The sequence below is a fragment of the Macrobrachium nipponense genome, chromosome 28 (genome assembly GCF_015104395.2).
Source record: "Macrobrachium nipponense isolate FS-2020 chromosome 28, ASM1510439v2, whole genome shotgun sequence".
NCBI lineage: Eukaryota > Metazoa > Arthropoda > Malacostraca > Decapoda > Palaemonidae > Macrobrachium > Macrobrachium nipponense.
Genome location: NC_087217.1, coordinates 21639304 through 21652627, shown reverse-complemented (window position 1 = coordinate 21652627; position 13324 = coordinate 21639304). Strand labels below are relative to the sequence as shown.

Below are 13324 nucleotides of genomic sequence, written 5' to 3'. Positions count from 1 at the left end.
TCCTTGGCCAGACTTTGTAAGAAACAACGACCAAAAGCTGGAAATGCTCCTGTGCCCCGTCCCCCAGGGCACTAAGGGAGTACCTTAAAGAGAACAACGGCACCTCAGGCCCGGGGTGCCAGGAGGATTGTTCGTAAGTGTACAGGACGGAACAAGAAGGGGAACGTGTCCCAAGGAATACAATACATTTTGGCTAAGGGAGACAATCAGAAAATGATTATACTGAAACAAAGAAGACAGGAGGGTCAGAATAGCCATGGTGGGAGCTAGAGCTCATGACCATCAGGGGTGTGAGTGCTTCCCTAGGGCATTTTAAGAAGAACATGTTCTTGGATTAAAAATTCTTGGAAGCTGGCGTGTGGAAGGCCACCAAACAACTTTCACCTTTAACCCATTTTATTTGGAAAGGATGTTGCCCATAGATCCTTGGACACCCTTTTCCTTGGGGTCCAGTGGTGGCGGGGCCCAACAAGTGATATAGTTCAATCCAGTGCCACCCTGGCGGGTCAGTTTGCGTCTAGTCGTAAGATGGAAGGTATGAAAAGTAGAATTGAAATGGGATGACTGGTTCTTGTTTTTTCTTTACTACTTTCTTCCTAGGCTCCTTTGAAACTTACGGGCAATATGAAAGCGAGAGTACCGTCATGTGCTGGAAAACGGGACTAGATGCAAGGAGGATGCGGTTTCAGACCACTACTGTGTGAAAGCTATCTTCAGCTGATGATATAACTTTTCAGTAGCACACAACACCACCCCTCTGGATAAGAAGGAAAGAGGGGTGAAGGTGGAATTCCAGTCGCAAGGGACAAGGAGTAAACAGTAGAAATGGTATCTACACCCAGTGGGAGGAAAACCAATAGATCCGACTTTATTTATCTTTGGTCCTAGATCGGTTCATTGTCCATTCTCTAGAATTTCCCTAATATCATTCGGAAATGGATAAGGTGGCAAAACTTCCAGTCAGTTGGTAGACTGACCTTACCCTCCCCCAATAGTAAGTACTCACCTAATGATTAAGACGCCGAAGGTTTGTTTCGTGTATGAACAGAAATACCAAATTTGGTAAACTAATTTGTATTTTTCAATAACTAAACAAACCTGAGGTCTCTTAACAGTTAAAGGCCCACTCGAAACCACCCCTCTAGCAGTCTCAAAACTGGGTTAGAATAAAATAACTGATGGGTCACAAAGGTTAGACCGTGGGGGCATTATGGGTATACAATGCCCCGTGACCTGGTATAGATGCCATTAGGTCCCTATGGATCCTCACCAAGTGTTAATAATTTTAATTTCTACCGGTTTCCAGCTTGGCGCTAGTAAATCCTAATGTTAAGACCTCAGGTTTGTTAGTTATGAAAAATACAAATTAGTTACAAATTTGGTATTTTAAGCCAAAATAATTTTTGCAATGACTCCATCATAGCCGACCGTTTTTCATCTACGTTTCTTAATTCCTAATTCCTTTACACAACTTGGCAATTCATCCTATGCGAATTTTTCAGATGTTATCGGCCTATCCGTCCCTTTGACAGGCGTTTCTGTTCTTGCCATTCTTTGGTATTCCATCACGAATTCTGTAATCTACCCTAACACTATACTATTATATAATAATATATACTACCAGTTTTGTCAAATTTATTCAAATAATTAGACTACTAACTATCTGACTGTTTAGTAAACTAGTTTGTGGACTACTTGAGTCCAGCGTGTGCAAGTGAAAGTACAAACACCATTGTTTACGGTATAGTGAATAGTGATGATGAACACATTCAAAGCAACCTCAATAAGCACTGAATAACCGGATGTTTTGTGGTGTAATATAAGTCACCTGCTCCTCACTCGTATGTTATCTCTCTCTCTCTCTCTCTCTCTCTCTCTCTCTCTCTCTCTCTCTGGCTGACAGCGAGAGAAACCCGATTTCTTCATGATATCCAGCCATTCTATCACCGTTATTGGCCTAGTGCAAAAACGTCATTCTGTCTCTCTCTCTCTCTCTCCCCATTAGCCTTGTCACAATTGTTCGCAAAAAAAGAATTAAGTATTAAAATCGTGATAGGTCTCATGAATGAGGTTCACAATTCTCAAACAAATTTTTTTTCCTTTGAATTATAGAGACTTGCTACCTCTGTTCTGTTTGTATATGACCGCGAGATAAATTCGAAGGTTATGTGGATTTCAGATGTTGTAATCCAGAAATGGATCGAATTTGTTTATCCACATTCGGTTATAGAATTTTTATTCTTTCAGGTATACAGGTCCTTTTTTTTATCGAGATACGGAAGTAGGACTACTAATTTGTATGCAAAGCCACGATTTTTTTTTTCTTACAGTTTAGAATTCAGGGTTTTGTTCCAAGGACGGTCTTTATTTTATATTATTCTAGCAGTTTATTTACCCGTCCCTTTCCAAGTATAAAAAAAAGTCAGATTTCTTTATTTATACCCCAATTACTACGTGTAAAAACGAAAATATCTTAATATTTAATTCATGTGGGGTTTTAGAACAAAATTTTAATGTTTTTAAACTCGGTTAATAATTAGGCTTATGCTGCACCTATATATACAATAGCATGACTTGTAAAGCGTTTAAATGTTTGTTCTTAACAAAAGCATTGCGTAGAATATAATTGAAATCTCGACGCTCAAAATAAAGAAACCAGATAAACGCAAAAAAAAGTTTAGGTAGACGACCCAAAAATCACACAAGTAAAAAGGCAGGAGAAGAAAGAGACCAGCGCGAAACTGTGCTACTGTTGTGACTCCCCTTAAAGGAGTGAAATTCGCGTTCACTCCCGAAACCGTCACACCGTGACACCACATCTGACATTGTTACATTCGCTCTACTTTGATTTTAGTCTCTCTCTCTCTCTCTCTCTCTCATTGCTATGCCCGTATTGAGATGTTGCCTAGGCTTACGTTGTATGATTGCGATACAGATCGTTCTTCAGTAATTTAATTTTTATATGATCTCTCTCTCTCTCTTACACACACACACACACACACACACACTGCTGTGCCTGTATAGAGGTCTAGGTTCGTCACGTATGACTGCACAGATTGTATTTTAGTATTTTATTCCGTCTCTCTCTCTCTCTCTCTCTCTCTCTCTCAGGTAATAAATGTTCACTTAATTTGATCTTGAGGCAGCGCTGAATTAACTAAATTAACTACTTTGTTTTTTTTTAATATATTTTCCTGTTTTTTTTTATTATATTTTCCTCATCATACTCAACTAACGTGTTGCCAGATATATCCAGACCAAAGAGGGGAGTTGCCAGCTAGGTCTTTCTGGTGAAGGACGAAGCAAAACACGTTGCAGTGTTTTTTTGTCTTTCTTTCTTTCTTTTTTTCCTCTATACAATTATGACATCATTCGATTGTTTTGCCGCTGTGTTCCTCGCTTTCCGCGCTCCCTTCAGTGCATGTTAGTAGGGCAGACCAAGGTTCAAAAATAGATTTTTACACCAATATGAGTTTCCTGTCACGGCACATCGTGTTTTGAATTGTTTGCAACCGGCTGGATGCGTTGGGCGCGCTTATTACTATCATTATTGATTATTATTATTGTTGTTGGTGTTGTTGTATGCATTATCAATACCCGCTTAAGGATGGTTTAAGTTTAAAACTGTTAGTTGTAATTTCAAGCGAATAGTAGGCAATTAGGTAGAAGGTTGCAGAGACCACCAGAAAATAAATGGAAGAACTGGCTTAATTATTACCATCATCATCATTATTGTAGCATTGTCCTAAGACTCTAAGCGATACCTAGGATACAAAAGATTAATAAAGATAAGTTATGCTCGCTAAATTACTTTGAGAGTGCCTCTGAGATCAATTTTCTTCTTTATATATAGTCTGTGCATGTGTCTGTCTTGCTGACTTTACCAATTGTCGTGAGACCAAAGTTCACTTTCAAGAGAGAAACATCGTTAGACCTATATAAAAAAAAACCATTTTGCCCTCTGTAAACCAGTCTAAAAACTGTAAACCAATGTTGTGGTTGGTTGACAGCTCAGATTTCATAGTAAAAGTAAAGTTGCTTAGAATTGGTAGGTTAACGCCCTCTATGGCCGCCCTTGCCCGGTTGAAAAGAGCAATAGCAAACCGTAACACTGTTACTAGGGGGATTGATCTGCGGTTGAAGGTCATTGAAACGAAAATAGTCTCCTCAGAAAGGTGAAAATTACTTGTTGTCTGAGATTCAGAGTGATTCTTTCCTTCTGTTGCCATGTTTTGGAATGTTCTCTCTTTTGTTATTCTTGACTTAATTAAAATCTTTTCTGTTAGACGCTGAAGGTCTATCTCTTGGAGATAGTACTAGTCAGACGGTACTATTCTACCGAGACAGGGAACCCTCGACATGCATCCCCACAAAATTGCTAGGTGTATTAGCGAGATATCGATTTACTGTCATGGTATTGGACAATATTTGATTAAGCACTTTATACCAAGGGTCTTTGGAGAGGGCGTCAATCTGATAAAAGACGAGGGGTCCTCAGCCCGCTCTGAAGCTCTCTGACCTTACAAAAGTAAGATGGGTTTCCTGTGTGAGTCTATTGCAACTCTCCCAATCGGACTATAGCTAACTGTAGGCCGATTACATTGTTACGTTATATTTCCATTTGTCCTTTTCCTGGAAGTGCAGAACAGTAAACACATACTATATGTTTCCTGCTCCGTTTTAAAGAAAAAATATTTGCTGGTTCTCAAATACCCACAGTTCATGACTAGAAATTATTCTCAGACGAACATCACGGTTGGAAAATATTAACGCAATTACTCATGACGCGAAGGAAATTACGATTTATGTCATTTATGTAGCCATAAAAACTGCGCCATTAAATATAATTAGTCCCGAATAATCGTTAGACCACAAGACGCTGATCACACTTTGAGGTGAAAGCTTCGGTGGAAATATTCTAGTTGCACAGACAACATGAGACCTTGGGTCATAATTATAGAAATATATTATGGCACAACCATACAATTACTGTATATATGTGTTATATAAACATTACACACACTATATATAATGTGTGTGACAGTGTATATATATAGTTATATATAGTGAAATCTATATCCTTTTTCCGGTTACCAAAGACATATCACACCTGCTAGCTGTTTCGTCAGTCGGTCTATACAAGATATGCCAGATAATCGGTGGCTTTTGGTAATATTTTGCTTAAGCACGCGTCTTGAGCCCAAAAAGTGTGAATAAACGTTCGAAGTGTTTTCTGCCTCAGGAATGTATTGTATTGAAGTCACAACGATATTAAATTTAGGCCAAACGACGAGCCAGATCTGTGGGTGAATGAGAGAGTTTACGTCATGGCTCAGTATCTATGTATGAGCACGGCCTGGCCCTAGACCGTGTGTATGAGGTCTGATGTTCGATTGCTTTTGGTGACCTTGTCTGTTGCGACTATTATTATTATTAGCACCTTAGTTTTTATGCTTGACTTTATTACTGTTTAATGTGAGTAAGTCTTTGACGAAATTCGTCATCTCACGATCATTAAATTTGGATAGATATCCAACTGGGATGTTATGGTAAAAATGTGACTTTTTGAATCTGTATTGTTTGATTTTCTTGTGGTCATGTGCTTTCTAGATTTATTTGTTCCTTTTATTTGTCATTTATAACCTTTTTGCTCTTATTTTTTATTATTATTATTATTATTATTATTATTTGTATTGCATTATAAACAAAGGATTCTCCCTGCAAATAGACGATGAACACAACCATTCTCTTTTGGAAATTTGAACCACGAACCAATTTTTTTTCCCAGGCCAACACTTTATCCCCCTATTCACAGAGAGCATAAAAGGAGTGGAACCAGATATATATGGGTACATTTGGCCTGCCATGATTCCAGAAGTATATCAGGTTTTATACCATTCATCCTCTCTGTGAATGGATGGATATGTTGGCATGGCAAATCGCCAGTCAGCGGTTTAAATTTCCCCAAAGAGGAGTTTCGTTTTTGTCAATGATAAAAATAATAAATGGTGCACTAACTATAATGAAGTACAATGTTTTGCCCTATTAAGTATTGAATTCAGTGTACATTATTTTAATTGAAGGTTACACTTACTTTAAAGAAATATAAGAAAGTCCCAGGTTGTAAATGAATCAAGGGCTGCTTTCAGTAATAATATGAAGAAATAGCTGTTTTTTGTTATTTTTATGCAGGAAACTGTTACGCCAGTAAATATTAACCAATCATTCAGTTTCCGAAGGAATTCAGATTCATATTACGCAATGTAAATGAACAAAAAATCAGTCAACGTTTAAAACTACTCTTAAAATAACTTGAAAGTTTGTATAGGTAATTTTCATTTAACTGAAACTTTTCAGTCTCGACGAAGCCAAGAAATAAGCACAGAGTCGAACCAGTGGGTCTATTTTTAAAATTAAAACTGAACTTGCGTTTGCACGGTTTAAGTAACAACTTATATTTTGAGTATTTTGAAGCAAATAAAACTAATAAATCGTAAGCATTTAAACTTTTATATGGCACAAATTATAAAAAAAATATAAAGTATTTTGTATTTTTTCGTGACGTAAAAGTTTTACCTTCGCTTTCCGTTACTCGCTCCAAAAGCAGTCGGTGGGTGGTGGGTGACAGTCCTCTCAAGGCAGGTGGGTGGATGGGTGAGTGAGTCAGGTAAGAGACACACACTCACTCACTCACTCTCATCAAAACATGTAGCCCACAAGGTGACCAAAATGGCAGTAGGGGCAAGATCAAGTGGGCCTCCTCACTTCCTTGTCTTATTGATGAGGTAATACCTGCCCAGCAGCGTCGCGTTCATTTGGTATTCCCTCAGCCTTGTTTAGGTAAAAGTAGCGGTTTTGTGCTACTCCGGAGGCCCCGTTCTATTTCCTGGTGTTTGATCATTCGCTGAATTACTTGGTTGGAATTTTTAACACATCAGAAACCTTTATCAGCCTTGTGCTATGAAAAAGATTTGATTATTTTTCGTAAACACCAATGGAGAGGTTTCGTAGGCCTATACTGTAAATGTTAATTTGGAAATTCACGTTATTTCACATTTAACTCCTTTCCTTATTTACACCAAACACACACACCGACACAGAACGTATTTAATTATTTAAATTATTATAACACTTCACCACGAACATCACAAACACGACGGAATATCCATCGAAGAGAGAGAGAAAACTTCAAAAGTGAACGCAACCGAGTTCGCGCGCTCACTGTAACGTGTGTGCGCTGGGAATCGCTTCTCACAACAAACTGAGGATGGATGGAGCATGGAGGGAGCGAGGTGGATCAACTCGAAAATGGATCCACCTTTGTAACAGCTCGTGGTTCCACAGAAAGGCTTTATTGCTGTCTAGGGGATTTTCCGAGGGCGTTGGGGTTCGGGGGGGGGAGGGTAGGGGTGGAGTCGGAGGGAGGGGGGAGGGGGGCGGGTGTCTCACAGTTGGATCTCGATGTTGTTGCCAGTGGTGTGGAAAGGGGGTCAGGAGATATAATTCGAAAATTACACTCGTGTAGGGGAGGGGAGGGGTGTAAGGATGGAGAGAGGGGGGAGAAAGCTTAAGGTGTAATAAGATGGGAATGATGCGTGTTCGTGATCTGATCACGTGATTTAGGTTTTTGTTCCCAGATCCGTTGTCTTTTTTTTTATGTACGTTTTCTTTTTTCTGGAACGTTTGGTTTTGTTGACATTATCGCAGTGACGGAAACGGAAAAAACTAGATGGGATACAGCGGATACTTTTTTTTTTCGCTTGCTCGGGAAGTAAGCTTACAAAATACTTTGTTGTTGTTCTTGTTTTACTTGTTCTTGCTGCTGTTGTTCTTGTTGGGGAGGTAAGAAAGCCCTAAGGAAAGTCTTAAAAATGCGTTAAAGATACAGGAATTTTAGGATAGTATATTAATGAGTTATTTATTAGAATGAAAATGTAAAAGAAATAGATAATGTGCATGTCAAACAGTACAAAACAATTAATTCTAATAAAATATATTGCGTATTTATTATAATTTCCGTTGGTGAACCAAAGCGCTATTTGACCGTAGATTTTAGCACGCACCCCTAGTGAGCTGGAGGTCGGATCACGCCTTGTTTTGGTATCTTTGAAAGAATGGATGAAAGTTTTTATATGCTATATATGTATATTTATGTTATTAATACATATATATATATATATATATATATATCTATATATATATATTATATATATATATATAGATATATATAATATATATATATATATTATATATATATAGTATATATTAGTATATATAATATAATATTATTAATATATATACATCAGGTCTCGGAGATATGCGAGAATGTTATTGATAAATTTTAAGGAGATTCAGTAAAAGTGTTACTGAAGACAAGTGACAATAATTCTTGAACAAAATAACTGCATAATTGTACAATATAAATCCTTCAAAAAATGTAGTTAGTATCATAATTTATAATTAGCTCACAAATGGTAAATTTAACATTGCGTTTGCATGAATAATTACCGAGACAATTACTGAATAATTGAGGACAGTGTTAGCTAATTTTTGCAGTTATGTAAACGTGACTTCATTGTATTTTATGAGGTTACGTTGGACATGTAATTGTTTAGAGATAGAGAGAGAGAATGGAAATAAAAAATGAGGTAATCACCACGGTATAATAGAACACACGGTCATTTAGGGGAAACTAAAGGAAATCAATTTATAGCGTCTATTTAAACGGTACAACAGTCCCCCCCCCCAAAAAAAAAAAGCATAAAAGAAAAAGTCCACACCCATAAAACTACTAGGGGGGAAAGACCCAATGAAAAATAGTATGGAGACGGGTAGATGACCCCACCACCTCCCCAGTCTGTGGGAAACAAGGTTGAGTACTAAATAACAAACCCTTCCCCCCCCACCCCCCCAAAAAATCATGCTGGTATCCTTAACTATCTTATAATGCAGTGAGTTTTTCAAACCCCACCCTGGTTTTCCTTGGTATATGGAGGTGGTTTTTACATTAAAAACGATGGAAAACCTTTTTACAGCATTTCATAAAAATCAGTCGGTTTGACCTATGGAGGTTTTTCTAAAAAAAAAAAAAAAAAAAAAAAAAAGTTGCACGTCATAAAATTCTGTCAATTTGACATATAGAGGTTAAAAAAAAAATTGAAAAACCTTTGCACAGCATTTCATAAAAAAAAAAAAGCAGTCAGTTTGACTTATAGAGGTTTCTGTTTTTTAAAGAAAAAAAGGAAAAAATTTTGCACAGTATTTTATGAGAGAAAAACTCAGTCAGTTTGACATTAGAGGCTGAAACAAAAATTATGAGAAACCTGTGCATAACATTTCCTAAAGATCAATCAATTTGACCTATAGAGGTTTTTCTTTAAAAAAAAAAATCCAAAAAGAAAAATGATGAAAAACCTGTGCACAACATTTCCCAAAAATCAGTCAGTGGACCTTCTATAGTGGACGGACGCGCTGATGTGTCAACCACTACCTCCGTTGAGTTCTGTTACAGGGGTCGTAAGTCGGGGAACCCGCTCCGTTCTCCAATTGGTCTGTTTTGTCAGCCAATAAAACACGCTGCACGTGCCGTGGGGAGGGAGAACCGGCGGATGTAATTAAATGTGACTTTTTACTGTGATTAAAGACCTTTTTATATATATAATTTACTTGTGTTTTGTATTTCGCAAGAGCTATACTTTCATTTGCGATGTTTTCTTCAGATTTAGTTGAGTTTTGTTTATTATCAGATGGGGCACTGTAGGCATTACTTAAGGTTCTTTGCAGCGTGCCTTTGGCACCTAGCTGCAACCCCTTTTGTTCCTTTTACTGTACCTCCATTCATATTCTCTTTCTCCCATCTTACTTTCCCCCCTCTCCTAACACTTGATTCATAGCGCAACTGCTTTGAGGTTTACTGTTAAATTTCCATCTCAGCGTTGAATGACCTCTTAGGCCCGCTCCCCTAGGGGGGGTTAGTAGTGCCGTCAATACATCGCACGTGATGCACTGTAGGCATTACTGAAGGTTTCTTTGCAGCGTCCCTTCGGCCCCTATAGCTTCATCCCCTTTTCACTCCTTTTACTGTATCTCCGTTCATATTCGCTGTCTTCCATCTTGCTATCCTTAACGCAACTGCTTTTGAGGTTTTCGTCCTGTTACACCTTTCAAGCCTTCCTGATCTCAATTTCCCTTTTCAGCGCTGAAAGACCTCACAGGTCCCAGCGGTTGGTCTTTGGCATAAGTTCTATTACTCCTTACCATTATTGGATCCGCGATATTGTTACCAAAATAAAGTAAATAAATTAGATAAATTAATTGATTAAATTAAGCAAATAAATAAATTGCATTTCCGGTAATAATAAATATATATAAATCTTTTATTATATACATCTGGCATGGCCAGCGTGTGGCTATATAAGTTTTGCATGTTTGTTTATTTGTATATATATATAGTCTGGTTTACAAGGTTTCCGTCCTTTGTGTTGCAGACTCGCGAACAACAACGTTTCTTTGGACTGTCCCATAAAAAGCTAAACAAAAAAGCTGCATTTTTTGTTCATCGCCATCATTTATATCCCTCTGTTTGTTTGTATGTTGTTTTTACGTTGCATGGAACGCATTGGTTATTCAGCAACGGGACCAACAGCTTTACGTGACTTCCGAACCACGTCGAGAGTGAACTTCTATCACCAGAATTACACATCTCTGAATCCTTTTGGTAATTTGACTTCTTTGTGCGTGTGAGTGCTGGAAGAGATGGCCATTGTTAAGTGAACCAAGGTCTGGATGGAATTTTCATTTGATTACGAGCGAGGCGAAGTTGCACGTGGATTCAGAATTCGATTATGTTTGTTTTTGTGTTAATGGTCAGTCTAGTACAAGACATCTTCGGTAACGTGTGGATTTCTGTGTGCAGGTTTGTGTGTGTGTGTGTGTTTGTTTTCCTTGGTTAGTCATTGTTCCTCTTAAGTTTTTTCTTTTTGTTTTATTTTAATTTTGTTCTTATTATTTGTAATGTTCATTGTTCTTAACATTTGATTTTTTTTATTATCCCGTTGTGATTTTTTTATACGACGGTGAAAAAGACACAAGCGCCCATGATCTTTTGTGTAGAATGTTATTGCTTCAGATATATTTTAAAGTTTGGTAATCTCTCTCTCTCTCTCTCTCTCTCTCTCTGTGACAAAGTGATGTGTGACTTAACCCAATTCTTGCTTTGTCATGTCATTTAGGCATAAAAAAGGAATATAAAAAGATGATCAAGAAATGATTGAACAGATGAATTCTTGGCAAGTTGCTGTTAATGAATGCCTATTTCGTAAATGCATTCGTCTTTCAAAATAACGAAAATAAGTGTTATCTCTGCCTCCTTTACCGTTATTCATAATGTGCAACATTCTGCAACGTGATTATGTCATGATGAAGCAGAGTAACATTGCTAATACAGTAAATAATAAATTAAGGTTAACCACCAAATCAATAATTTTATATTATATTAATATATTATATATATATATATATATATATATATATATATATATATATATATATATATATATAGAGAGGATAGAGAGAGAGGAAAGAGAGGAGAGAGAGAAGGAGAGTTAAGAGGAAGAGAGAGAGAGCAGTGTGGTAGAAAAGCCAAGTCAGGAGACTAACTCATTCTTCTTGGTGGTTGTTGATCTGAGAAAATTGCTTTTCAAGGTGTGAAGGTTATTGATTGCGTGATTCTCTCTCTCTCTCTCTCTCTCTCTCTCTCTCTCTCTCTCTCTCTCTCTCTAAGGGAAACAATAAGGAACTTGCCATGTTCTTTTCCTATCCAATTAGCTGTCTCCTGTACAGTTCTTATTAAACTATAGGAATCCGGGCTCGTTCAGGTTGATTTGAGGGCCGCGTTCAGCTTGGGCAACCATGTGGCTCTTATATATCAACTTCGTATAAGTCGATTGTCGAAGGTTGCGTCCTTGATCTCGTTAACAGCTTTCGAAACAACCAGCGACTTGAGAAGTCGTTGGTAGGTACAGTGTTCAGTTCAGCCTAGACCTATATTTTCGCTTGTGTTCCCCAGGGTATAGGTAGCAATCTGCGTCTATCTTGATCACTTCTGCAAGTAGTAACTTTGGTTCTAATGAATCTGAATAATTGCCAAATTCGAGGCCCAGATTTCTTTTTTCATGACAGAAACATAAGCCTATGTTTTTCAGTCTACCTGTATCTGCAGGGAAGGTGATATTAAACGCAACATGCTTCAGAACATTTATCCTGTCACTTTTTGAATTTGTCCCACCGTCATCACATTATGCATTCCTATTTGACCATCTTCCATAAGCTCTGTCCGATCTAGAGGGTGACCCCATGGATTTGAACCCGTTATGTATCCGAACTTTGCGGCGTGTTTAGTACCAGCCCGTTGGGGATTACCTTAAAAAAAAACATAAACAAAAGACTGTAAATATCGTAAAAGATAATGGCCCCCAAGAAATATTAGTCATCGAAAATGACCACGAAAACCGGTGGTTTCAGAAGGGTATACGTTCATACACCTTAGTCACCTATGAACTAACAATCAGTACGTGCTACTCGCTAGCAGAGCATCAGCATCCACTGCTACTGAGGTGCTTAGCTTTCTCTCATTTCCTTTGCGGTCATACTGTGACAAGATTTATTTTAAGAGGCTGCAATTTATCTTTTCAAGTGCCATGAATCATAGCCATAGTTTTCATGGCCTTTTGTTGCAATGTATATACAGCATGTTTATATTTAGCTATTTATAGGTATGACTTATTTTTTCACATTTGGGTCTTGTATTATGCGAAAGCCTTCTTTTCAATGTTTTGTAGGCATAGGCCAACAGCGATGTATAACCTACAAAGTGTGCCATAAGGGCAGCTGTCTTTGGCAGAGGTTCCTACGCTTTGGCACGAGGTAGTCTCATTTTTTTAAAATTTTTTATAAGAATATAAGAACAGGTACTACAATACAGATTCAAATTGATAACGGCTTAAATCGGAGAGTTTTTGGCAAGATGTTTAGACTACTCTTAAGTTTCACACGGTCAAACATGTTGTTCAACACGCTCATCAAACCTCCAACACAACATGCTTGAAGAGTTTTTACACATTCAAACCAAAGAGACAGACAACCTCAGTCGGCACGAAGAGGAGAAGGATCAACATGTCTTTTACCCAAGACGAGGTGTTGGCAATTGGGATAGTAATTGCTCGCAGCAAATTTCTCATACCAACATTATGAAAGAGCTGAAACTCCAGCCAGATGATTGGCGTAATTATATGCGCGCGGATGAGACGACATAGGTATTTAGAGA

General features: G+C 37.8%; 2 protein-coding genes across 3 annotated transcripts in view; one reads left to right on the top strand and one right to left on the bottom strand.

Annotated features, from left to right (window-relative positions):
• Nucleotides 1–7225, bottom strand: part of LOC135201559 (tubulin-specific chaperone cofactor E-like protein) — a 71096-nt gene extending 63871 nt beyond the window's left edge. Inside the window, exon 1 of the mRNA XM_064230567.1 lies at nt 6577–7225. The gene's annotated coding sequence lies outside the window, so the exon portion shown is untranslated. The remainder of the gene's footprint in view (nt 1–6576) is intronic.
• The window catches only part of LOC135201561 (persulfide dioxygenase ETHE1, mitochondrial-like), a 76277-nt gene that overhangs the window by 19505 nt on the left and 43448 nt on the right, over nt 1–13324 (top strand). The window lies entirely within an intron of this gene.